Raw genomic sequence first — 24537 nt, forward strand, 5'->3', positions numbered from 1 at the left:
TACAATGTCACAATGGCTATGAGGTCACTAAGCTATGGGAATTTCCAACTTTGTTATAATCCCATGAGACCACTGTCAACTGGGCAGTCTGCTGTTGACCAACATGTCCTTCTGAGGTACTGCATGACTGTATCTTATTCTCACCGGTACTCTTTTTCATTCAGCTTCTAATTTCTGAAAATATCAGAGTGAAGAAATTCTTTCTTTTAGTGGGGAAGTAGTAAAAATTTTTACTATTTGCAGTGTTATTAGATGGTAAAAAGTACAATGTCAACTATATGTTTTCTTCTATTTGGAATTTATTGAAATTTTAGTTGAGGACAAATAAATGCTCAATTAATAAATGAACTCTTAAAAACTCCATGTTCTTGGACATAGAGGGGAACAACACACACCGGGGCCTTTTGGAGGGTGGAGGATGAGAGGAGGGACAGGATCACGAAAAATAACTAATGAGTACTAGGCTTAATACCTGAGTGACAACATAATTTGTACAACAAACTCCCATGACACAATATGCCTATGTAATAAACTTGTATCCTTGAACTTAAAATAAAAGTTTTTTAAAAAACACCACAAAACTCCATGTTCTAATCTCAGCACTTTATGAGTCCAAGACAAGAGCATTGCTTGAATGCAGGAGTTCAAGGTGGCGGTGAGCTATGGACAGGGCCATTGCATTCCAGCCTCTCAAAAAACAAACAAACAAATAAACAAACCTATTACATGTTCTTTCTTATATTTATAAGATACAAATAATATGAATAATATACAAATATAGTAACCTATTAACTATGTTCTTAAAATAATGTATTTCTTCAATTATCTATTTGTCTACTTAATCGGTTGGTATTTGAAAGTTATATAGAAGTTTTCAAATATTATTATAGCTCATTACCTTTGCCTGTATATCTAATGCTTTTTGGTGTATATATTTTGATCCTGGTTTTAAGTACATATAAGATGATGGTCTTATATATTCTTGGAAACCACCGTTTTCAACAAAATTCCTCTTTTATATGTTTAACATTTTGGATTAAATTCTGAATGAATATTTTCAGGCCAACTTAACCTATCACAGAAATTGTTTAGTATATCTTTGTCCCCTGCTTATTTTTCATCTTTATGTCTAGTTATAGTTTGTGTTGGCCTCCCAGTTTTAGCTTATAACTGCTTCTGTGTTATTGTTATTTAATCTAAATTTTATACTGTTTACTTTTTAATAAGGAAATAGTCTTCATCCACATTTGTTGTACATATTATCATTTTATAAAAGCTTTTTAGTAGTATGCTTTTTAAAATTTTTGTATTTTTTTTTCAATTTTTGTGGAACTGTGATTTATTTATTTTGTTATATTTATCTTGAATAATACATTTAACAAATGCTTTTTACTGACTTTTTAGAAAGATTTATCAGGAATAACTAAACTAGTTTTCTCTCAACTTTAAGAGTCAAGTGTAATTTTGTTTATATATGTCCATACACACACATATTTAAAACTGCAGATGAATTTAGAGCATGTGTATGTGTTTGTGGTTTTTTGTATTTATTGCCTATCTAAGAGCAGAAGATGACAGCGAAATGTCATGGGATTGGGAAATAGAAATTGAGATTGATTAAATTTGCTGATTATTAATATAATTGATAGGACTATCCATATAATGTTTATTTAATGAGAAAGGTGAGACCACCATCAATTTATAGCAGCTTTGAGTACCAATAGCGATTTATTCTAATAACTATGTGTAAGAAATGCATGGTCAACATCAATGGTTCACAAAATACAGAAAATTATCTATATGTAGATTTTGTTGATCATGTAAAATGTTGATTCATTTTACCTTCCAAAATAAATTCTTGTTAAACATTCTGAATTTAAAAATATATTTTCTATTTTATTTTTAAAGAGTATACATAATCTACACTGGGAGGCCAAGGCGGGTGGATCACGAGGTCAGGAGATCGAGACCTTCCTGGCTAACACCGTGAAACCCCGTCTCTACTAAAAATACAAAAAGAAATTAGCCGAGCGTGGTGGCGGGCACCTGTAGTCCCAGCTGCTCGGGAGGCTGAGGCAGGAGAATGGCGTGAACCCAGGAGGCGGAGCTTGCAGTGAGCCAAGTTCACACCACTGCACTCCAGCCTGGGCGACAGAGCAAGACTCTGTCTCAGAAAAACAGACAAACAAACAAAAAACAAACAAAAGAGTATACATAATCTAGTTCAATTTTCTTTTAATATTAATTGTATTTAAACCTCTTAAGTGTAATTAGCAGGAGATTATAACTTTAATAAATAAAAACACATTACCATTTAGATAAGACAAAAAATGATTTTACAAAGTGTAAATATGTATCTAATTTAAATAAAATAATTTATATTATTATTCTTAGAGAAAATAGTGTTGTAAATGTATTATGCAAAGTGCATGCTTCATAACACAGTAAAATTACGAACATTCTAAACACATTTAAGAATATTAAAAAAAGTAACCTTGAAGAAAACACAGTGCAGTAAGCTTTCTTAAAAATATAGTTAATAATATCTGTTATTTTCTCCAGGCTATTTTTTAATGTTTTAAAAGGTCAATTTATCAGAGTGCCCATAAAATTTCATGGAATTTGGTGTTTCAGATTTGATAGTATTTTTTTTTTCTTATTGAGCATGGCTGTATAAAATCTAAATTGACCTAAGGTATTTTGTCTCTGAATGAAGTTATTTATTGCAAGTACTTTTCTCTTATTTTGACATCTCTCTGCCTAACAGAAAAATCCACTCTACAGAAGTAATGGAAATAATCATTGCTTCCAGAAAAATGATTATAAGCCATGGTTTAAATATAAACAACACATTTGAGCTGAAAAAAGATACAAATCTAAAGTTGACCTTTAAAATAAGGTTCAAATTATTTTAATATGACTAAACACAAAAAAGTTATGTTATCACTAATTATAAGTACAATTTTAATTTGTTAACATTTTTAATGCACCAAAGGAGATAGTTTATTTAACGAAAGGAGATAGTAGATACAGAGATAGAAGAGAGAGATCTTAGAAGGTTATAAGGTCTGCAATTATTTAGTTTTCTTAAAAACTGTAATGTCATCTCTCTAAAGGAAAAGAATAGCTCAGTATTCTATGTTTACTTAGAACAGGCATTTCATCAAATAAAAGTGTCACTATCATTTATCCCCAATTCTTTTGAAGTTGAAGAAATTATGTATTTATTTCCAGTGAAAATATTAGCAATAGACAAAGCAAAATTTTAAGTGTAATGATCATATTATACATTTGTATTACTTACATAAAGTAGCATAATTAATTAAACCAAAAAGTGTTTAGAAATTATGATAGCTGTGGATTCAGATCATATCCCCTCAGAAAATGCCAAAATATAACTTTTTATTAAAGTCACATTTGGATTTATATAACTATTTTCACACTGGAAGTTATGTCACTTTCTTGAAAACGATGAAAAAGATGTCTGCATATTTCTGTATCCTCTTCATGAGCAGCTTTTTCCTTCGTGCTGAGTGCTGCATGACAACAATCTCCCTTTTTAGCAGGTCATTTGCCCCAATTTTGTGGCTTAGAGCAAGAGTCTCGTTATTATATTACTTAAGTGTGGTTTATTTCCTGTCATATCGTCTTTGCTTCCCCTTGACATCAGAGCTGCGGAAACTGTGGGCTGAACCTTGGGGAGACAAGGACAGCATTTGTGGCAAAGGAGCAACTTATTAAAACAAACAAAAAAAAAGATGTTCTTTTGTCCTTCAGGAAGATACACTTTGAAGTACTGCAAGGAATGTTAAAAACAAACAAACCAAAAAACTGGCCTGACACGGTGGCTTATACCTGTAATCCTAGCACTTTGGGAGGCTGGGGCGAGCAGATTGCCTGAGCTCAGGAGTTCGAGACCAGCCTGGCCAACATGGTGAAACCCCGTCCTTACTGAAATACACACACACACAAAATTAGCTGGACGCTGGGGCATGTGCCTGTGGTCTCAGCTACTCGGAAGGCTGAGGAAGGAGAATTGCTTGAACCCGGAAGGTGGAGGTTGCACGGAGGTGAGACCACACCACTGCAATCCAGCCTGGGCAACAGAGTGACTGGATATGTCCCCACACGAAACTGGCTAGCTCAGGCGTGAGCTGCCCAGTGCCCTCATGGTCCTAGGTGCCCATCACCTTGCCCAAAGGCCCTACAGAACTTCTCTGCAAATATTAATCATAATGGGCTCTTTGTAAAATAGCTTACAACGTTCCTTTATCCTTAACAACAAACTCTACAGGAAGCAGGCAGGGAGATATTAATATGCATGGTATGACTATATACTAAGAGATGAAAGAAATGAATATAAACTCAGTCTACAGCTAATGATGACTCAGCACTCTCTTATAAGGGCCAGAAATACATTTATCATAGTCATTGAATGGCATCTGAAAAACAGGCATAGGTAATGATTTGAAAAATGTGTTTTCTCCACGTTACACAACCGTAACATTTCTTCGTATCCTTACCCTTTCTTTCATTCCTCAACTTCTATTATATTAACTATCAATACATTCTTTAATCACTGACTTCCTTCTCCACTCATCCCCTACTTCTGTTTCACTCATCTCTCTCACCCTGTGGACACTTCTGATTATCAAGACACTAAAGGTTTTTCCTGAATTTTCTGGTTTTGTTTGTTTGTTTGTTTTCTTGTTGCAGGGAGCAATTGACAACAATGTACCCACACTTGCTTGAAACTCTGGCTTTCTCCTGCTGGTCTCTTCCACAATGCTTTAGTTGAGATTCCTTCTTAACAGATCCTTCCAAGATTCTTTCGTTGGGTTAATTTCCTCTTGCCAATTCCTAATAATAAAACTACTTTAAAGATTGGTACTTAGCTACATATATTTTTTTCTCAATTCACTCTCCCAAAGAATATACAAACTATGATTTCAATTTTTTCAGTTCCTTTTGAATGAATATCCAAAATGCTTCTCTAATGCTTACTTCTGTTATGATTTTTAGCTGTGTCTCAAAAGTGTCTTTATTGTTTTTTTTGTTTGTTTGTTTGTTTGTTTTTTTAACTTTGTTAGTGACTTAGGGAGGAAATGCTGTAGAAAAAAGATGTTACACTCACCTGTGAAACTTTTCAAATCAAATTTGAATGTATAAAACTGAGTTGTAGGCACTTTTTTGAGATTCAGCATGAACTTCTCACCTCGGGTTTTCTCAAATACTTAAAAGAAGTACAAATGGCTTTATTAGAAGAACAGAAAGGATTTAAGGGTTCCTGTAGTGACTTCCATTAGCTGCATTTAAACACCACTTGCTAAAAGTTCTATTTCTCTTTTGTGAACAGTATTAAACATGAGACTATTCCATCATACTTTCTCTTTTTCTCTAAAAATAAAAGTTTTCTGTATACCTTCAGAATATGATCCATGTTTCTAATAGTATAACCCTTCTAAATCATTCACACGTTTCCATGAATATCTCCTGTTGTTACCTAACCAACTATTTATTTTACTGAATGAAGACTTTCCATTACAACAGACATTTGACTTCACTATCATTAAATAATTTTTCCTCACATATCAGAACCTATGGAATGATGCCTACATATAAAATAGTTCTTTCTTTGGCTTTTGTTCTTAAATTTTGCTTTTAAGTCTGATTACAATTAGATATCTTGTAGAATATACCCTAGGTAATAGCTGTCACTTTCACTTTTTTTAATGTTGCAGTGATTTTTCTTTCTTGGTTTTGTAATTACATGGCTTGAAATCCCCCAGCACTAGGGTTCCAGAAAGCTGATTACTCTTACTTGAGAAAGTGAAATCATTTTCCGTCTCCTTGGGTGAATATAAATCAAATGGTGCTCTGGTTTTAAAGCTCTCCTGGCTTTTTTTTTTCTCTCTCCCTTTTAAACTGCTTGCCTTTTCTCTCTCTTGTTACAGGTCACCTTCTGCAATCAGATGTTTCATTTTCCAGAAATACGTTCCCTATTACTCAAATACTGACTCATTTTCACCTTGTTAGCCTTTAAGTCTAAATTCTTTAATATCAAGTATTTTTCTAAATAACATTGTCGTTTTTTACAGTAGCTTTCATACCTGAATATATACCACAATCACCTAGAAATCTTTAAGATATAAATAGATAGATAGATAGATAGATAGATAGATAGATAGATAGATAGATAGATAGATTGATTCCTGGACAATACTTTAGGATTATATTGAGACCCAGCAATCTGTATCTTTAGAAACCTTGGCCAGTGACATCAAATGAGAATCTGTCACAGTCCTAGGAACTTGGATCTATAAATTAAAGCTAGAGAAGAGAGTTGGTTTCCTATACATTATCAATTTGAAGTGTTGAAACAGACAAATAGTATACAAGATACAAAATTTGACAATCAATACAAGCAAAAACTATTATATTTACAACAATGCCTTTTCTCATTTCCCTAGCCTTGGATTTTGCAACTACTGCTACACACAAAATTGACATCCCTCCACATTCAGCTCTCTCCCTAAGTGAGATCTATCTAGGTTTGACGCAGGCAATATCTAAACATCTCTGGGAATTTCTGCAGCTAACTCTTGCCCTTCACTTGTAGGGCTCCTCAGACACTGAGTTATCCTCTCTGTTGAATTGCTGCTAGATTCAGTATTCTAGTGCTGACATTGAGATTTTGTGTTGGTTTCACAATTTTTAGTTCATTCTCCTAAAAACCTACACTCTAGTAATGGCGGCCTCACTTTTAGTTGCAACCTTATTTAAAAAGCATGTGTTCCAGGTGGAGATTTTCTGTTTCAACTTTGATCCACAATCTGTTTCTAGTCTAATATATACCTAAGTCTTTAATACTACTTCAAAGTTTGAAACTTTTAGTTCCCTGTACAGTTTTCCATCTTCAATCTTTATTTCTAATAATAACCTGCCTCTGCAACCAGTTGTTGTGTTTTTGTCTATACATGGTCTGTCTGCCTGGGCTTAGGAAGTGTTTTGAAACAAACATCTTGTATTGGAGCTTCACAATAAACACTGTCTAAACTGCCATTAGTTTAGGTAAACTCTTTGGCATTCTACCTTGTCTACTTAACCTCTGCCGTGAGTCTGCTCTGGCCAGCAAATACTGTCTTTGACCAGAAGATGATGTTAGCGATATTTACTATCTTTTTCTGGAGGTAAACTCTGATGCTAATTAGCCAGGCGTGGTGGTGCATGCCTGTAATCCCAACTACTGGGGAGGCTGAGGCAGAAGAATTGCTTGAACCTAGGAGGTGGAGGTTGCAGTGAGCTGAGATCATGCCATTGCATTCCAGCCTGGGCAACAAGAGCGAAAACCCATCTCAAAACACACATACACACACACAACAACAACAACTATGAAGGGTTTTTTTTTTTTTTTTGAGACAGAGTCTCGCTCTTTCGCCCAGGCCAGACTGCAGTGGTGCTATCTCGGCTCACTGCAAGCTCTGCCTCCCGGGTTCACGCCATTCTCCTGCCTCAGCCTCCTTAGTAGCTGGGATTACAGGCGCCCACCACCGCACCCGGCTAATTTTTTTGTATTTTTAGTAGAGACGGGGTTTCACTGTGTTAGCCAAGATGGTCTCGATAACTATGATGGTTTTTATTGACAACTGTGAATATATTAAGAAAACTTAAATGCAATATATATTATTTGTCTTGCACATTGCATAGCCTTATGAAGAACGTGTTTCTAAGAGCTCCAAATTAAGTAGTTCTTAATCTAGATTATGAGATCCCTTAGGGAATGCAAATTGAGTGATCAGATGAATGGTAATATAGAGGGATCAGCTATAAACCAATCTCACATATAAAGACAGAAAAATATAATTCAAGGCAGTTTACTAACAGGTGTAAATGCCAACAACTTATTCCCTCATGAAATTATTAACAAAACTGCTCTTACTTAGTTACCATATACACATCCTCAGTTTTAATGGGCTAAGTTTGCAACAGATACACACTGTGATAATGTAGGGTTGAGGCTGTGAATAACCTTTTAAGGGGTTATATGACTGCACAACCAATGACTTCATTATCTTTATTGCCAGGTATTTCTCGTGCATATATTCACTTTTTATTTGGAATGTAAAAGAACACTGAATTTAAGCAATTACAGCTCTCATAAAGACATTTAAAATGCTTTTTTGGTAAAGTCACTAAAGCAAATTGGCTTGCTCCTCAGCAACGAAGATTTAATACTTAATGAAGTAACAGATGGCAGGCAATCATTTCAAAGGAGAAGGACATGACTAATAGCATAAAGATAATTGATTGCATGGATCTGAGCCTTTGATACTGTCATGGCAAACACTAATCATCTAAGAATTTTTATAAAATATGTTTTCTATTATGGTTCTATGTTGTGTTATAAAGCTGATAGAAACTGAACAAGTAAAGAGAACTCTTGTGGGAATATGATACCTTTAACTCCATGGCCCAAAGATACAGTAAAATATAGAATAAGGATATGGTAACATTAGCCAAACAATTTCTTATATGAATATAAGTAGGCCTTTGAGTGGTAATGTTGCTATTCTCAAACAGCATCATATCTATACCTAGTAATGGTTTAAGGGAAGTGGTATGCCACCGATTATGCACAGCCTTTTCCAAATCTCCATCATGTCAGTATTTTGAAATGAGCCCCTTTTATGTATTTATACCATGGAAATGGACCACGCTATAAGATAGTACACACACACACACGCACACACACACACACATCTATCTATATCTATATCTATATCTATATTTTAAAGACCACTTGCTAAACATTTACCATGACACCATGTAAGGTGAGGTGCACAGAGTAAGGATTTCCTGACCTCAATATAAATGTGAACAAAGGATTAAATTTTTGCTCACTGTCTCCAAGCGTTCATACTATATGCTTACTACTTTGGCTCCTTGGAGATCTGAGAACAAGTTGGAGGAGTGTGAAATGGGTTAGCCATTTCGCATTGCCTTCAACTGATACTATGAGGGAGTGGAGTTTTAGTCCCAGCTAGTGCACTTGAACACGTGTGAGAAACACACAGTAAGTAGATAACTTTGCTAGAGGAAGCCCATTCTTTCCGTATTCAAATGACTGGAAAAAGTGTTGGATCAGATAATTATGTATCCTGCTCAATTACAGAAGCTAAATTGCATCTTAAATGCAGTGTGCTGATTAGCAAAATGTAGGATTCTGCATATTAGATATTAAAGTATAGAACAGCAAGCGTTCCAGAGGAATCTGAGAATCCTAACCCAATCTCCAAAATACCTCCAGTTGCATGTTTCATGCCTGAAGATCCTAGATATTCATCATAATGAAGGGTCTGTAATATATTGAAAATTGAAGGATAGCTCCTTAAGTATCCTGACTGATTTTATCAATGATTATATTTTTTTGAGGTCATAAAATGAAATGCTGGTATAATTATGACTTAAGAGCAAAGTTGGATACAATTTCTTGCATGAGTTAAAGTCAAAAATATCTCTCAAAATGAAATTGGCAGCCAGCCAAGTTAATTCAAGGAGACACATATAGACAGGGAAGCTCTAAACCAGGAGCATATGAAACAAGATATTTTAACAATTAATGCCTTGTTTGAGTTCAAGTGTTTGGCCTAATATGAAGTGGAATGCAAAGGTAAAGGACTAAATCTAAATATTACAATTCAAGTCTCTGTCAGAGGCAGTTAAGAAGAAGCACTTTATTGAAATAGGGTCTTTCATGATTGTTTACCCCATGAAATATTTTGGCTTTATTCCTTGTGTTAGTCTACTCAAACATTAGTCTGCAAGTCTCTTTTTCAATATCCCTCTTTTTCATCTATTGTTCCTTTTACCTAGTATTCTTTGCCCATGAGATTATTCTGTCCTTCTCTTCAAGCCACTTGATGTTAAAGAGTATTTTATAAAGACTTCAGCTAACAAAGTTAAATATTTCTTGAAAATTAAAATGTTTTAAGTCAAAGAATACCATTTATTTCAGTAGTGGTGATGATAACCGAGGGAGATTTGCCTACCTACCAGTGTGCAAATGGTTTCCATTTTGTCAATTCATAATGCTATCCTGTGTTTATTAATAGGGCTGTTTGCTCAACCTCTATGGTTACATTTTATTTTAAATTATTTCTTTACATGTAATTAAGACAGTAAACATATATGTTTGTAAATATACATGATATATATGTTTCATCATATATGAAAGTAAACGTATATGATTTTTGAAAAAATCAATGAATGAGCCTATAAAATAGTGAGACTAATAGCAAAAATAATTCAGAAAATAGTCTCTTTGCAGTTTGAGTTTGTCTGTGTATTTCAAAGTGTTAATAAGACTGAGGGTCAATGTGACTTTTCCAAGGTTTATTGCTTTCAGAAGTCAATGAGTTTCTTTTCTAAATCTAATTTTCTGGGTGATAAATTGATGGGTATTCCATGTACTTCTTCAGCACCTTGTTGGCTGTCTTTACAAGGATTCAATATTTAATGAGAGATCAATACTTCCAAAGTACATTTTCTTTTACTTCCTTCACTTAGGAGTCTGTGTAGCTACCAAATCACGAATATCACCAAAACCACAATCTCCATCATCACTCAACCAACAGCAATCTCCTGAGAGCCTGCTTCATACTCAGCACTGTGAAACTTGCATTGAAAAACAAAGGCACAAAAGAGGATACAAAATGATTTTATATTATTGGTAGGAGAGTTATCAACATAGCAAAGATTAATAGAGTATAATGTGTTTGGCGTTTTACAGTCAGAGAATTTTAAAATTTTTGACCTGCCTCTAACAAGCTGGTTACCCAAACTCCCCAATTAATAAAGTCAGACTTGCCAATTGGCACTGGAGAATTAAACGATGTAATGCATTTAATTATGTAGATTGGTGCCTGATATATTTTAGGTGCATGCTTAATGGTAAGGTGATAATAATTACTTTGATTAACTGATGTAACTATATATTGTAAATATCACCAAATGCTGAGACAGAAACACGGATCCTACATCTGAACCTACCATTTACAGGTTTGCTTATTGTTGTCATGGGCGAGTCATTTAGCATCTTAGATTTCCAATATTCCTCCCTCTAAAGTCAGAAAGAGGAATAATTAGTTGACCTTTAATATTCTACCTAGTTGTAATAGTCAACGATTTCATGCATACCACATTATTTATAAACAAAAGCTTATAGACATTAAAGACTTTAGATGGCTGTGTGTGTGTGTGTGTGTGCGTGCGTGTGCATGTGTGTGTTTTAATTCCATTTGAGTTTCTATTCTAAGCTGTGAACTTGTCTCCAGGATAATGCACATATGAATTTATGTGCACAGATTTTGAACTGAATTTCAAGCCATTCTAATCTTTGTAGTTCACCTGTAGCCCCGGCTCTCAGGGCGAAGGCCTGTCCTCTGTGTTAACTGTCTAGATGTGACGAGAATCACTGGTGGCTGATGTCTGGAATCTGCATATGCCTTTTTAACATTAATTTTCAAGGCAGTTTCTCAGACCAAAATGTTCTGGCTCCTGTTGTTCTACTTTGTCTTTTAAGAATATGCCCAGGAGGCCATAAGTGCTTCATTTTTTTTTCTTTTTTAATGTCACTACGTTGTATTCTAACACAGAGTATTCCTCTTCTCCTGAATGTCACAACTGAAAATAGAACGAGAAAGAATTCCTCCGTGTTCCCCCTCTCTTTCAATTTCTTAGATCTTATTTGTTTGTTTATTTTGATGTAACTAATAAAAATAATGAAGAAGCAGAATATGAACATGACTAAAAGCATGAAATTATAAAGCCCAAATTGATGAACTTCTGCACAATGGTGTATGTTATTGAAAGCCTTTGGATTCTATTTGTTTTTACTTAGGCTGGAGCTCACTAAATTGTCAGTTTTCTTTTGATTCTCTGACCTTCTGTAGATTATGTTAACCTCTTTTTTCAGTTAGTTACAAAGAATTAAAGTAAGATCTTCAATTACAAAGATTTAGTGTGTATGAATAAGGAAAGAGGGCCAAATGCAAAATTTTACTTATATATTCAAATTTAATTCTTTTTAAAATTCTTTATTAGATCAGGTTAAATCAGTGTTGAACGTGATACTGGCATATCCTCTTTTGATCCATAAGGTACAAACTTGTAGTTTTCTATTGAAAACATCTATATTTGTACAGCTCATCAAATACTCAGAGGGATAAATGAAAAAAGAAAAAAAGAAAAACAAAGGAAAAGGAATCAAGTATGGTTTCTTAAAGTTAAATGGTTGTTTTAAAAAACTATAAGGACTTATTTTTGTCAATGGAAAAAATGTGAACTTTTATTAATATTCTCTTTTCAAAATGCTTCTAACATATACGACTCATTTAATGGTACTATTTTATATCACTTTCTTAATTAATCGCCTGTTTTCCACTACAAAAACTCATGAGCATTTATCAATAGATGCAAAGCTCTATGGTGATCATTTCATTTGTATTTTCTCATTTAACTTTCACATCATCCGCATAGGACATGTACTATTATTATCTCACTTTGGATTGCTGGTAAATGTGACAGAAAAAGATGAGCCAACCTGAAAACGTCATGAAATAGTAAAAGATGGACCTGATGTTGAACCCACCCCATCTCTCCACATAATCATCACAAGCACAATAAGCCGTAACCAAAAGATTGAGACAGAGGACTGCAAGGTGATGGTTTGCAAAAACCTGAATTCCAGATGTCTCTTTCCTTCCTTTTTCCCCTTCTTCCTTCCTTTAATTGTAAACTAACTGCATTCAGAATATACAACCGACATTTTAACTCATCCTTTAATTTTTTTTTCTTCTATGTAAAGTAAAAATCAAATTCCTTTTAGGAAAAAATGATAATCAAAAACTGTACATTAAAATAAATATTTCCACTAAAATAAATGGCTATCACTGAATGCATTTAGTCTTCACTTGTGTTTTAATTTCACAATGACCCGTTTGCTTTTTTTTTCGAATTTAGGTTTCTTTGTTTTCATGATCAAATTTGAGCTCGAACATTTTCTTAGACTGAACAGCTGTTAAATGTCTGTGTTTGCAGACCAAACAATTGTCACTAGACTGACTATATAGCCCATACAGTAAGAAGGAGAAATGCTCAACAGAAATTAATCTGATGCAACATTTCTGATGATGTTTTTCCACCAGCCTATCTAAGAATTTTTGTGGCAGGTATGCAAAAATCAACTTCTAGCAATCAAATACATAAACTAAATAGATTCAAAAGGGAAAGTATAATCAATCTATCTCATATAGAGTAAGTGGACTAATAAGCATATCATCAGAATTGCATCTAAGATTCTTTAACATTCTTCTTTACTTCAGAATGCCAGCTTTACTGGGAATTAATATCCAAACATCAGGCAGCTATTGCCTCCAACAACAATAAAGCTGGTATGGCTTTCAGTTTAACATCCATGATATGCTTCATTAAATATATTTCATTTTACTGTCAGATTTTTTAATACGTCTCTGAGCACACTTCATAATTTTTGAAAGATATTACGAACTAATTTGTTTCCCAGAAAGCATATTTTCCATGCATAATAAGAATCATGATGCATTTTTATGACTTTACGTGTATCAATCAAGAGCTTTTTTGTAATGGAATTTTCTCTGTTCCCAATTCTGCTTCACATATGCTACGACAATGACAATTTGGAGTCAACTTCTAACGTTCACTTTAAACCCAAAATGTCTTAAGTGCATAAATATATTAGCAACTTTTTATATTGTAGTAGAAAAGCTATTGAACTTAGTAGAGAAATAAAGACTTTCTCCCTCAATGTATCTATTAAGAAAAGTTTGGTTTCATGAAATTTAGTAATGAACTGTTACATGTTAAAAGATCTTTTAAGTGTTAAAAAGGAAAAGCCACAAGCGTTCTTAAAATGTGAAAGAAAGGAAACATTCTAGATATCTTATGAAGATTATTACTTGGATATAATCATAATATTCAGATAAGAGTTACTGACTATATATCTGTGGAGACTCTGCCTAAAAATTTGAACATATTATAGATATTTAAGGAAACATTTTACTTTCTGATCCATTTCACCTATTGTCCTAAAGAAGCAGAAAGGTTAAAGACCTGCTCAGGTCGGGAAATGTTTGCCAGCCTATCAGAACTGTCACCTGCTCCTTATTACAACCCACTGTACCCTCTGAGAGTAATAGGTTTGCTTATTTTCTCTTTCCAAATCCACATGAGATAAGAAAACAAAACAAAACAAAACAAGACAGAGTCTTTGGAGTCACAAAGGTTTCATGCAGAATTGATTATAGTCAGTTTTAATTGTCACTTAAGCTATTTTCAAATCTGTCCCTTTCTTCAACTGGTATTATTGTTTGTTTGTTTGTTTGTTTATTGTTTACCCAACAAATATGATTATCATCTTTGTTATAGTCAGTAATTCCAAGTCTGCTGGTGGAGCCTGGAAGCCATAACAAGCAAGTGTGAGAAGTAACTGAAGGGAAGAATAAAATTACACTCTTCTAGCTCCAGGAGCATGGTGGGTAATAAGAGAATTAGACATTTTTACTTCTCTAGGATCTACCTTTCACACTAAAATGTCTCTCTGAGTTTATAAAAATATAAGTAAATGAACCAGTCATATACCATTCTGAAAGAAAATAAGCATGTTAACAGACACTGTTAAATGTAGAAAGCATTTTAATACCATTTTTAGGAAAAAGATGGAGAATGTTTTGTGAGTTTGGGCTGTAGAATTAATACTGCTTGGAAAATTTCCTCTCCATTTGAATTGGCCAGTTTTAATTTTAGTGATTTTTTATTTTTAAAATACTTTGATGTAAGCAACTACTGCAAAATAAACTCTTAAAAACAACACAATCATTTTACTTTATTTTATATTTCTTTATTCCAATAAGCCTTTTTACTCCTAACACAACTATTTTATAATTAAAATTAGTTACTTCTTTTTTTACTGAAAAAATAATTCAACTGAGCTGTTTACAAAGAAGCTGTTGTGTATTTAAATTAATTTCACTGATTTAAATATAATTTACAAAGGGAGAAGCAGGAACATTGAAACTGAAGTAGTAATGCTTGGTAAGAAATGAATGGAAATTTTATTTCAAACAAGAAATCTACAAGATGTTAGTGTTCACGTTTTGTTACTTTCTGATCTACACAACATTCATTACATTTTTGTTTTCCAGTATTATATAGGTAGGTTTCCACAGCAGTTTTCTACAATGGGAGTATCTTGGGAATATAATTCTTCATTATTTATTCCTAGATTTTCATTTAGGCACAGATTTTATTCCTACATGCCCCTGAGGACTACTCTGATTAGCTCTGAGCTCATTTTTTAAAGACTATGGCAGAAAACCAGCAGGTAAAATCTTAAAATTGCTATGGCAATGCCTTTCCTTGCTCTTTCAAGGTTTACATTTTCCAAAGGAGGCTGAATACCAAGAGTGACATCCAAACTGTTTTCAGATCCTTGTGTTAGTATTCAGAAAGGAGACTGATTTACCATGTGTGGGCAGTCCTTCCTTATGTTTCCACAATAATCTCTTAAAGAGTGGGATGGGTATTTTTAACACTATCCAATGAATGCCTTCCTTTACTATGTTTACTGCAGAAAATAGACTGCCCCAATATACACAAAGCATTTTCAGAGCTCCTCCCTGCTCTATTTTGTATAAGGATTTGGAAGACTAGGTCCAAGACTCAGTTCTTTCATCAAAGAACAGTATGGCTGTGAACAAAAGAGTCAGCCTGCATATTTTAGTTTCTCATTGGCAAAAGAATCAGAAAGGATGATGTCGCTAAGGTCACTTCCAGTCTTACAACATTTTGAGACTTTTACCTGGAAAGATTTGAATATGAGAAGCTTCTTTTTCCATCTCTTCCAAACCTTATCTTATTATCAACAGACTGTTTAATTGAATAGGTTAAAGAGATCCACGAAAATTTTATGTCAAAGAGGGATACAATGGCAATCCCCTTTCCTTTGGTGTTAGTAGGTGGCAGTAGCGAAATATACAAATACCATCTTAGGGCTTTAAACCACCAACTGATCAAAATCAGTCCCTTGACTCCTCTCCTGTTGTCTCCATGAGTCACTGTCCATATTAGATTCTGATGTAAGAATTAGTCACAGTGAGACATTCAAAGGATGTTAGAAAATGTAACCACACTAAGCACTGATAAATGTATATATACATGGCCTATTATATTTCCTTCATAAATTTAATGTGATTAATTGTTGAAAGACATAAAAAGGATTTAGGTCTCAGGAAAAGAAATTATGCCATTTTATAATAAATTTCTGAATCCAAGATGAACCCTTTATGTAATTATTGATATATGTTAGCAATTGAACTAAACAATATTTTTTTAATTTCCAGTTTGCATTCTACAAAAGACTAAGATCTACCTGTATGTATTACAATGTCTACATTTTAAAGTTAAACAAAAGGAGAGAGAAGACGTAAGAGGATTTTACTTGCATGAAGGAGTGGAGGATAGAAACTTAGTTAACGGCAGGGATGAGAGAAAAAAATGATGGTTGGATGTTGTGAGAGAGCAAAGAAATGGGAAGGAGAAAAAAATCACACAAGATGGAGGGCATAAAGTAGGAAATCCTAGTAAACTACAAAAATGGCTAAAAGCAAAGTAAATCATCTGTGGGCTATAAGCTATTCATAAGGATCTATTATTAAATGTATTTCCCTTGACTATGAAATGAATTCTCCTACAGGGTCAATTTATTATTTATTTTGTCTTGTCAATTTTTAATCTAGGCATCTAGGAATTCTAATTACAATGATGTTATGCCTCTCCCACCTCTTCCTCCAATGAACATTCAAAGATATAAATGCTGTTCAGTTATTTCAGTAATCTAAGTACAAATTTAAAACACATATGATGGTGGCTGATTTTACAGTACACCAAAGTAAAAACATGTATGAAACTGAGTAGGCACAACAATAAATGCCCAGGTGGGTGACTTAATGAATAAATAAAGTACATCTAAATGACAGTCAGTAGACAGAGCAAAATACATAGTAAGATTCTTCAGATTAACTCTTCATGCTTTTCTTTAACTTTGTGTAAACATGTTATTAACGAATACTGAAATAAATTACATGCATTGATCACCCGCCCGTGATTCATTAGTTTAATGCAGAGATTGGCAAACTGAGCCTGTGGGCTCAGTTTATCCTGCCATCTGTTTTTGACAATTCTTTCCTCTACATATGCAGTTTAGTAATTTTTAAGTGTGCGATTACTATCTGAACCACCTTTTATCTTGCTTTCTATTCTTTCATAGAAAATGAGAACCATCTGAATAAAATTTCGTTAAGATAAAATGACTAATAATAAGCTGTTTCTAAAAGTCAAGTGGAAAAAAAATTCACTATCTAGACCTTAAGGAGAATTGGAACTTTAAAAAAAGGTGCATTTATTTATTTTGCTTTTGGCCAAAAATAACAATAATCGTAATAGAGAATCCATATGGTTAATGGTAAAACACATAAAGAAGAACTGAAACATCTGATAAAGTTTAAATCTCAGCTCCCCTACCATTTATAACTTTTAGACTTTGCTATTAAATCTATAAAATATGGATTTTAATATTATTTTCCTCATAGATCATTGTGCATATTACATTAATATATAAAAGATGCTTAGAATATAATCTCATACATAGTGCACTCTCAGGAATGTTATATATTATTCATCATATTGAAAATCAACTATACTGTAACATTTGATGATGATAGTTGAACATTTTTGGAAGAAGGAAAATCAACTGCAATCTCAAATCAATGTTTGATGTTGCACAATTAAAATGATGATATTATTGGAACTATTTTGCCTTCATAACACTTAGTGAAAATTTTGTGTCTGACTTCATACCAAGACGGGAAAATCAGTTAATTTCAGCTTAGTGGTTTCTTTCTCCTCTTAAATAAATATATTTAATAAAGTTAAATTACAAAAAAAGTAAAATCTCAACTTAGATTGGTGTTAAACTTACTTCTCTGGATGAAAAATATAAAGAAATACATAAGGGTAACATCTTTCTTTTTCTCTAAGTCAATATTGTGACTTCTTCACTGATTATATTAATTTTCTGACTGATCTGTCTAATATTGACAGTGGGGTGTTAAAGTCTCCTACTATTATTATGTGGGTGCCTAAGTCTCTCTGTAGGTCTCTAAAACTTGCTTTATTAATATGGGTGCTCCTGTATTGGGTGCTTATATATATTTAGGATAGTTAGCTCTTCTTGTTGCATTGATCCCTTTACCCTTATGTAATGCCCTTCTTTGTCTTTTTTGATCTTTGGAGGTTTAAAGTCTGTTTCGTCAGAGACCAGGACTGCAACCCCTGCTTTTTTTTGCTTTGCATTTGCTTTATTTATGCTGTGACCATCACTCACTGCAGCCTCATCCTCCTAGGCTCAAGCGGTCCTCGCACCCCAGACTTCCAAGTAGCTGAGACTACAGGCATGCACCAGAACATCCAGCTATTATTTTTATTTTTTTGTAGAAACTGAGTCTTGCTATAATGTCCAGGCTGGTCTTGAATTCCTGCACACAAGAATTCCTCCAGCCTCAACTTCCCGAAGTGCTGGGATTACTGGCATGCACCACCATGCCTGGCCTCTTAAACCTATTTTATTCTAATCTAAGATTTTATTAGGTGCATATTGTTTTTAATATGTACACCTAAAATGTGTTTTTCTTTTATTTCACTTGTCACTAAATTTTGGCATGAAGGTTTTTTATGTTTTTACACTATACTGTGATAAACAGGAGTTAGAGTCACACAGCGTGGTTTGATTTTGATATGTTAGACTTTAAAAACATTTCCATCTTAATTTGTATTTTCTAGATAAAAATGTGAATTAAGCAAAATGAAAATGGTTTCCATTAATTAGTGTATTGTCTGTACCTGCACAGAGAATAAACAACTGCTGCTTTGGCAAATTATAGGATGTCATAAAATGGACACACTATTCATCGCTATTCTTCTGTTTTTACATGTCCTTTCAGAAAAAAAATACATGCATAAAAAATGAATACATAATGAAAAGAAACAGGGAAAATTCTGTTGGGCCTCCTCACTCTGATGATAGTTTCTTTTGCTGTGCAGAAGCTCTTTAGTTTAATTAGATCCCATTTATCAATTTTGGCTTTTGTTGCCATTGCTTTTGGTGTTTTAATCATGAAGTCTTTGCCCGTGCCTATGTCCTGAATGGTATTGCCTAGGTTTTCTTCTAGAGTTTTTATGGGTTTAGGTCTTAATGAGATACCATCTCATGCCAGTTAGAATGGTGATCATTAAAAAGTTAGGAAACCACAGATGCTGGAGAGGATGTGAAGAAACAGGAATGCTTTTACACTGTTGGTGGGAGTGTAAATTAGTTCAACCGTTGTGGAAGAGAGTGTGGCGATTCTTCAAGGATCTAGAACTAGAAATACCATTTGATCCAGGAATTCCATTACTGGGTATATGCCCAAAAGTTTATAAAACATGCTACTATAAAGACATATGCACACGTATGTTTACTGCAGCACTGTTCACAATAACAAAGACTTGGAACCAACCCAAATGCCCATCAATGATAGACTGGATTAAGAAAACATGGAACATATACGCTGTGGAATACTATGTAGCCATAAAAAGGATGTGTTCATGTCCTTTTCAGGGACATGGATGAAGCTGGAAACCATCATTCTCTGCAAACTAACACAGGAACAGAAAACCAAGCACTGCATGTTCTCACTCATAAGTGAGAATTGAACAATGAGAACACATGGGCACAGGGAGGGGAATATCACACACGGGGGCCTGTCAGGGGGTGCGGGGCTAGGGGAGAGATAGCATTAGGAGAAATACCTAATCTAGATGACGGGTTGATGGGTGCAGCAAACCACCATGGCACATGTATACCTATGTAACAAACCTGCACGCTCTGCACCTGTATCAGGGAACTTTAAGTATAATTAACAACAACAACAAAAAAAAAATCCTCCCACTATCCCCACATCTTTACTTTGAAAAGCTGTGTCCCCTGAGAAAGGCCTTTCCCCACAGCCCTCATGCTCTGTCATCGGCATCCCTGCAATCTCTGCTGTGTGGCTCCCTGCAGGACTGTGCTCTTACCTGGGAGGGGAGGGCATTCTCATGACCACCCTGGCAGGCAGGAGCTCAGCACCTGCTTTCTGCAAACTCACTCACTTGGTTCAGCTATTCTGCTTTGGAGTGTAAGTTTCCTTAGCAGCCAGGGTATTCTAACTACCATATTTTCCAGGGTTTTGCAGGTCCACAGTGTGGTCAGAAAGCCAAAGCTGCATCATCAGCCCTTTAGAGATTTCCCCCAAAGTATCTGAGTGACCATTGGCTGGGCTCGCAGCATGGAGGGACTACAGATGCTGTTCCACTTGCCCTTTTAGGCTAGTTAATTTCCAAATTCAACAGTCATACCAAATACATCAGGCCGATGAAGAACTGAGAAGAAGAAAAAACACCAAAGCTGTTTCAAACCTTCTTATCTTTACCCCAAATACACAGACACTTGGAATAACTCTCTTTTTATAAATTCAAGTTCATCATCTGGGAGGTTGAAGCCTTCAATGATTCTTGCAGCTTTAGGACAGATTGGTTGCTGACTTCCAGATTTTTTTTTCCAGATTTCCATGCAGTGTGGTTCTTTTTTCTGTCTTCTGCAGAGCAGCTGGAGCCCTGTGCAATGGGCTGGAGAGGTTGAGGTCCCCTTGCACATTCTCCAGCCTGGCCTTCCACACCTGCCAGGATCCATCCTCAGCTCTTGTAAAACTAGTCCAGGGCCCCGTCTTAGCTGAAGTTTCTCCACCACACTGACAGGCTCTGCTTTGTTCAAACTCCTCACAGAGCTTTGTGGTTGAGAACAAACACAAAAATAGTGCTCTGCTCATAGGTCTCATCAATGGTGATGGGCACACTGTCCCCTAATCCACCTTTCCTGTGCACCTTCTTACAACTGGGAGAAACGACGTATTTCAACTTTTTCAGCTCCAGATGTTTGAAAACATCACTCAGTCCTTACACAAGTCAGCCTTTGGTCTTGGTTTTGGCTGGATCTTTCTGGCACATATGGTCTTGGAAAGGGACCAGTTATTGAAGCAGGCACAGTTACACAGGCTTCCATTTCCTCACTGAGCCTCTGGCTTCAGGGATCCGGAACCTGAGGCTGTGAATCTTGGCAAAGGCAGAGTGGTTGGGAGCAAGGAGGCTGCAGCGTCCCTCTGGAGTCCTGTGTCCCGCGGCTCTCCTGTCCTGCCCTGGGCCACAGGAATGCAGGGGACAGAGAAGTCCGTCCCCCTGGATCTGAGGGGTCCACCTCCTGGGCTTTGTGCATTATCACTGGCAAAAGCTGGGCTCCTGGCGTTTTCTTGGAGATGCTGATGCTTTCTCTCGCCATTCTTGAGACATAATCTTCAGTGAGGTTGACTTCATGGCCTTGGGAACCTCTCTCTTTTTCCCCTTCTTCTTCAAGGGGATGCTGCGGTGGAAGGGCTTGTGCAGGGAGCCTCTTCACCTGACTTCTTCTCTGGAAAGGGATTATAGGGCTCCGGCTGAGAACACCACTGGTCTGCACGCTGCGAGTGCTGCTGCTTTTTCAGTGCCGTCAGCATTTTCCCCAAACCCAGTCGTACTGGAATCTGGCTCTTCTTTAAACCATTTAAAAAATTATTCCATGGCTGCTGTTTAGATTGTAATTTGGTGACTCGACTCTCTCTTCTTTCAGATGCAGCTGTCAGGTTGGGAAACTCCTTGACATCTTCAATTATTGGTGGCTCTTGAGCTATCAGGAGTCGTAATGCGATTTTTATTTTCGTATTTCGATTTAAACTTGCCTTTCTTTTCTTTCTTTTTCTTTTTTTTTTTTTCTTTGAGGCTTCATTTTGTTCAAGGTCGCCAGCATGTGATGCTTCAGACATTTTCACATGATGAATAATGTGTTTTTTTTTTGTTATAGGAAGGATATGAAGATAAAACTTCAAAAAATTATACACTAACAACTTTAGGATCTGCTGATGAAGCAACTGTCTTCATAGGTTCCTAGCTTTAGCATGGAAGTACCATTTTTAGGGATTGGAGACAGTGCTATACCTAATGTCTGCCAAACAGCATCACCACTGGCGTCCAGGATAACTCTTGTACAGGAAGGCGAGTTGGTAGCATCATTAGAAGATACAGATTCATTTGGATAATTGTTTTTCACCACTCTTTCACCCTCTGAGAACATGTCAGTTGAATTCACCACTTCTCTTAGAAGACAAACATTGGTCCAGGTGGAGTAGCCCGATCCCCACTTGGGTCGCTTTTGTATCGCTGTTGCTTTTGTTCTCTCGACCTTGTAGTTGAGGAAAATCCAACCTAATAAATTCAAGTTCAGGTTTGGTGGAAGACCTACTTTTTGCAGTGCTTCTGTGTTTCCTGTTTGTTTTTTTGTTGCCTAGGCTGTAGGGCTGTGATTAAATCATATCTCACTGCAGCCTGAACTTCCCAGGCTCAAGGGATCCTGCCGCCTCAGCCTCCTGAGTAGCTAAGACTACAGGCCTGCACCACCATGCCCAGCTAATATTTTCATTTTTTTGTAGAGACGGAGTCTCACTATATGGCACAGGTGGTCTCTAACTCCTGGACTGAGATGATCTTACTGCCTCAGCCTCTCAAAATGCTGCTATTATAGGTATGAGCCACCACGCCTGACTCCTGTCTATTTGCTTATAATATTAACCAGCTGATTTCAAACTGTCCTCAGCATGAATGGACTAATGATGTGAATGTTTAGCTGATCTGATCTCAGGTGATATAGTTCCATCAGCCCTTTTACCATCAAACTTTTGCTCATTACATATTATTTTTTTCCTCATCATCATTTGTTTCTTAAACAGAGTTTTGTTTCTTGTGGAAAATGGCACATGGAATCCTTTTGGAGCCCCACTGTTTGAAAACCTTGGTAAAAACTGAGTTGGTTATAATCATACTGGGAGCAGGTGCTGAGCAAGCATTTTGTGTAGAGTCAAGGGTAAAAGGAGAATAGGCGTATGGATGAAGAGTTATCTCAGAAGATAAATTCTGAGGTGGGAAAGCTGAAGCTCCTAAGGCTATATATTCAGAATATATTTTCTGCTCTGTCACTCCTGGCTCTGGAAAAAATAGACAATGTGTGGCTGCACAGCTAGGGAAAACACATGCTTCTGAGGACTCTGACCATGCCACCTTGAGCCCAGCTAATCTGGGAACAAGGGGTTTGACATCTACTGACTACTTATGGCCTTGTCTTCCAGCTCCTTCCAAGGAGCACTGAGTAGGCTGTATGGGGGTGGCCAGCAGCCAACCTGTAGGCTGGTCCTGATTCTTTCTTGATATCTGATTTTTTTTCTCTTCTTTTTTTTTTTTTAAGATGGAGTCTTGCTCTAATTGTATTTTTAGTTTCACCATGTTGGCCAGGATGGTCTTGATCTCTTGACGTCGAGATTCACCTGCCTTGGCCTCCCAAAGTGCTGGGATTACAGGCGTGAGCCACCATGCAAGCTACTTATCATCACCCTCTCTTCTTTTCTCTACCCACTGCCACCTTCAAGGGCAATAGTCACCTTCACCACCTACTCTGTTCTCTCTCTTCCAAAAGCAACATCTTTCCAAGATTGCAACCACTGACCTCATGAACTTCCCAAGTTCCTTCCCTCTGACTCCCTGTAGCCAGTGTTGCACTCTGGCTCTGTCATGTGTCAGATGTACTGTGTCAGTTTCCACTTAGGGTAAGCTCTTCTTTTCCCAGGTAATACTCTTGTTAACATCATCTGGACTCTAACACTGCCTGTGCCCTTTAACGTTTCTTTGCTTTTGCAAAATCCTGCCAGTTTCTCTACACTGGCACGGGATATGGAAACTATGTGACTGTTTGGGGGACAAATGTTTTTACCTGCAGATCACTTGGAGTTCATAGTTTTTACTGTTACACTGTAGGTAGAGATTATGGTTGATTTAATTGTTCTCCTCTATCAATAACACAGAGCAGAGCCAATTATTGAAATCAGGTCTGTTTGAATCCAGGATGAAGATCTTGCTTGTTTACCAGGCTGATTTTTCCAAGTAACTGATTGAATGTGACGCTTCTGTTCATATTGTTTATGTTTAATTACAATAACTTCTTCGGTATGATTTGAAGATTCTTTAAAATATTTGGTTTAGTGTACTTATGGTTCTTAGTCTTCATTTTTCTAAATGATAAACATTGAACTGAATGGAAAGTTAGGGGGTAAATTTTTTTACTAAGTGACACTGAGTATTATTTAATATATTTATCATCCTTTTCACTATGGGATATTTTTTATTCTACAATTATTGCATTTAAACCTGGGAAATCAGCAAACATTTTAGGAATCTTTTTCTTTTCTGAGCCTTTCATTGTTTACTGCAGCATTTTTAAGTTTTATCAAT

The 24537-nt window shown here is 35.7% G+C and overlaps 1 long non-coding RNA gene across 2 annotated transcripts; it reads left to right on the forward strand.

Moving 5' to 3' along the window:
- The first annotated feature begins 17 nt into the window (after positions 1-17).
- Positions 18-16907, forward strand: LOC129051624 (uncharacterized). Of its 2 annotated transcripts, XR_008516003.2 has the most exons (6): positions 18-116; positions 12538-12719; positions 13099-13229; positions 14464-14569; positions 15320-15418; positions 16437-16907. It is a non-coding gene; the product is annotated as an uncharacterized LOC129051624 (long non-coding RNA). The 2 variants fall into 2 exon arrangements; XR_010137613.1 differs by lacking the exon at positions 13099-13229.
- The last annotated feature ends 7630 nt before the right edge of the window (positions 16908-24537 follow it).

This window comes from Pongo abelii, chromosome 17, assembly GCF_028885655.2.
Source record: "Pongo abelii isolate AG06213 chromosome 17, NHGRI_mPonAbe1-v2.0_pri, whole genome shotgun sequence".
Taxonomy (NCBI): Eukaryota; Metazoa; Chordata; class Mammalia; order Primates; family Hominidae; genus Pongo; species Pongo abelii.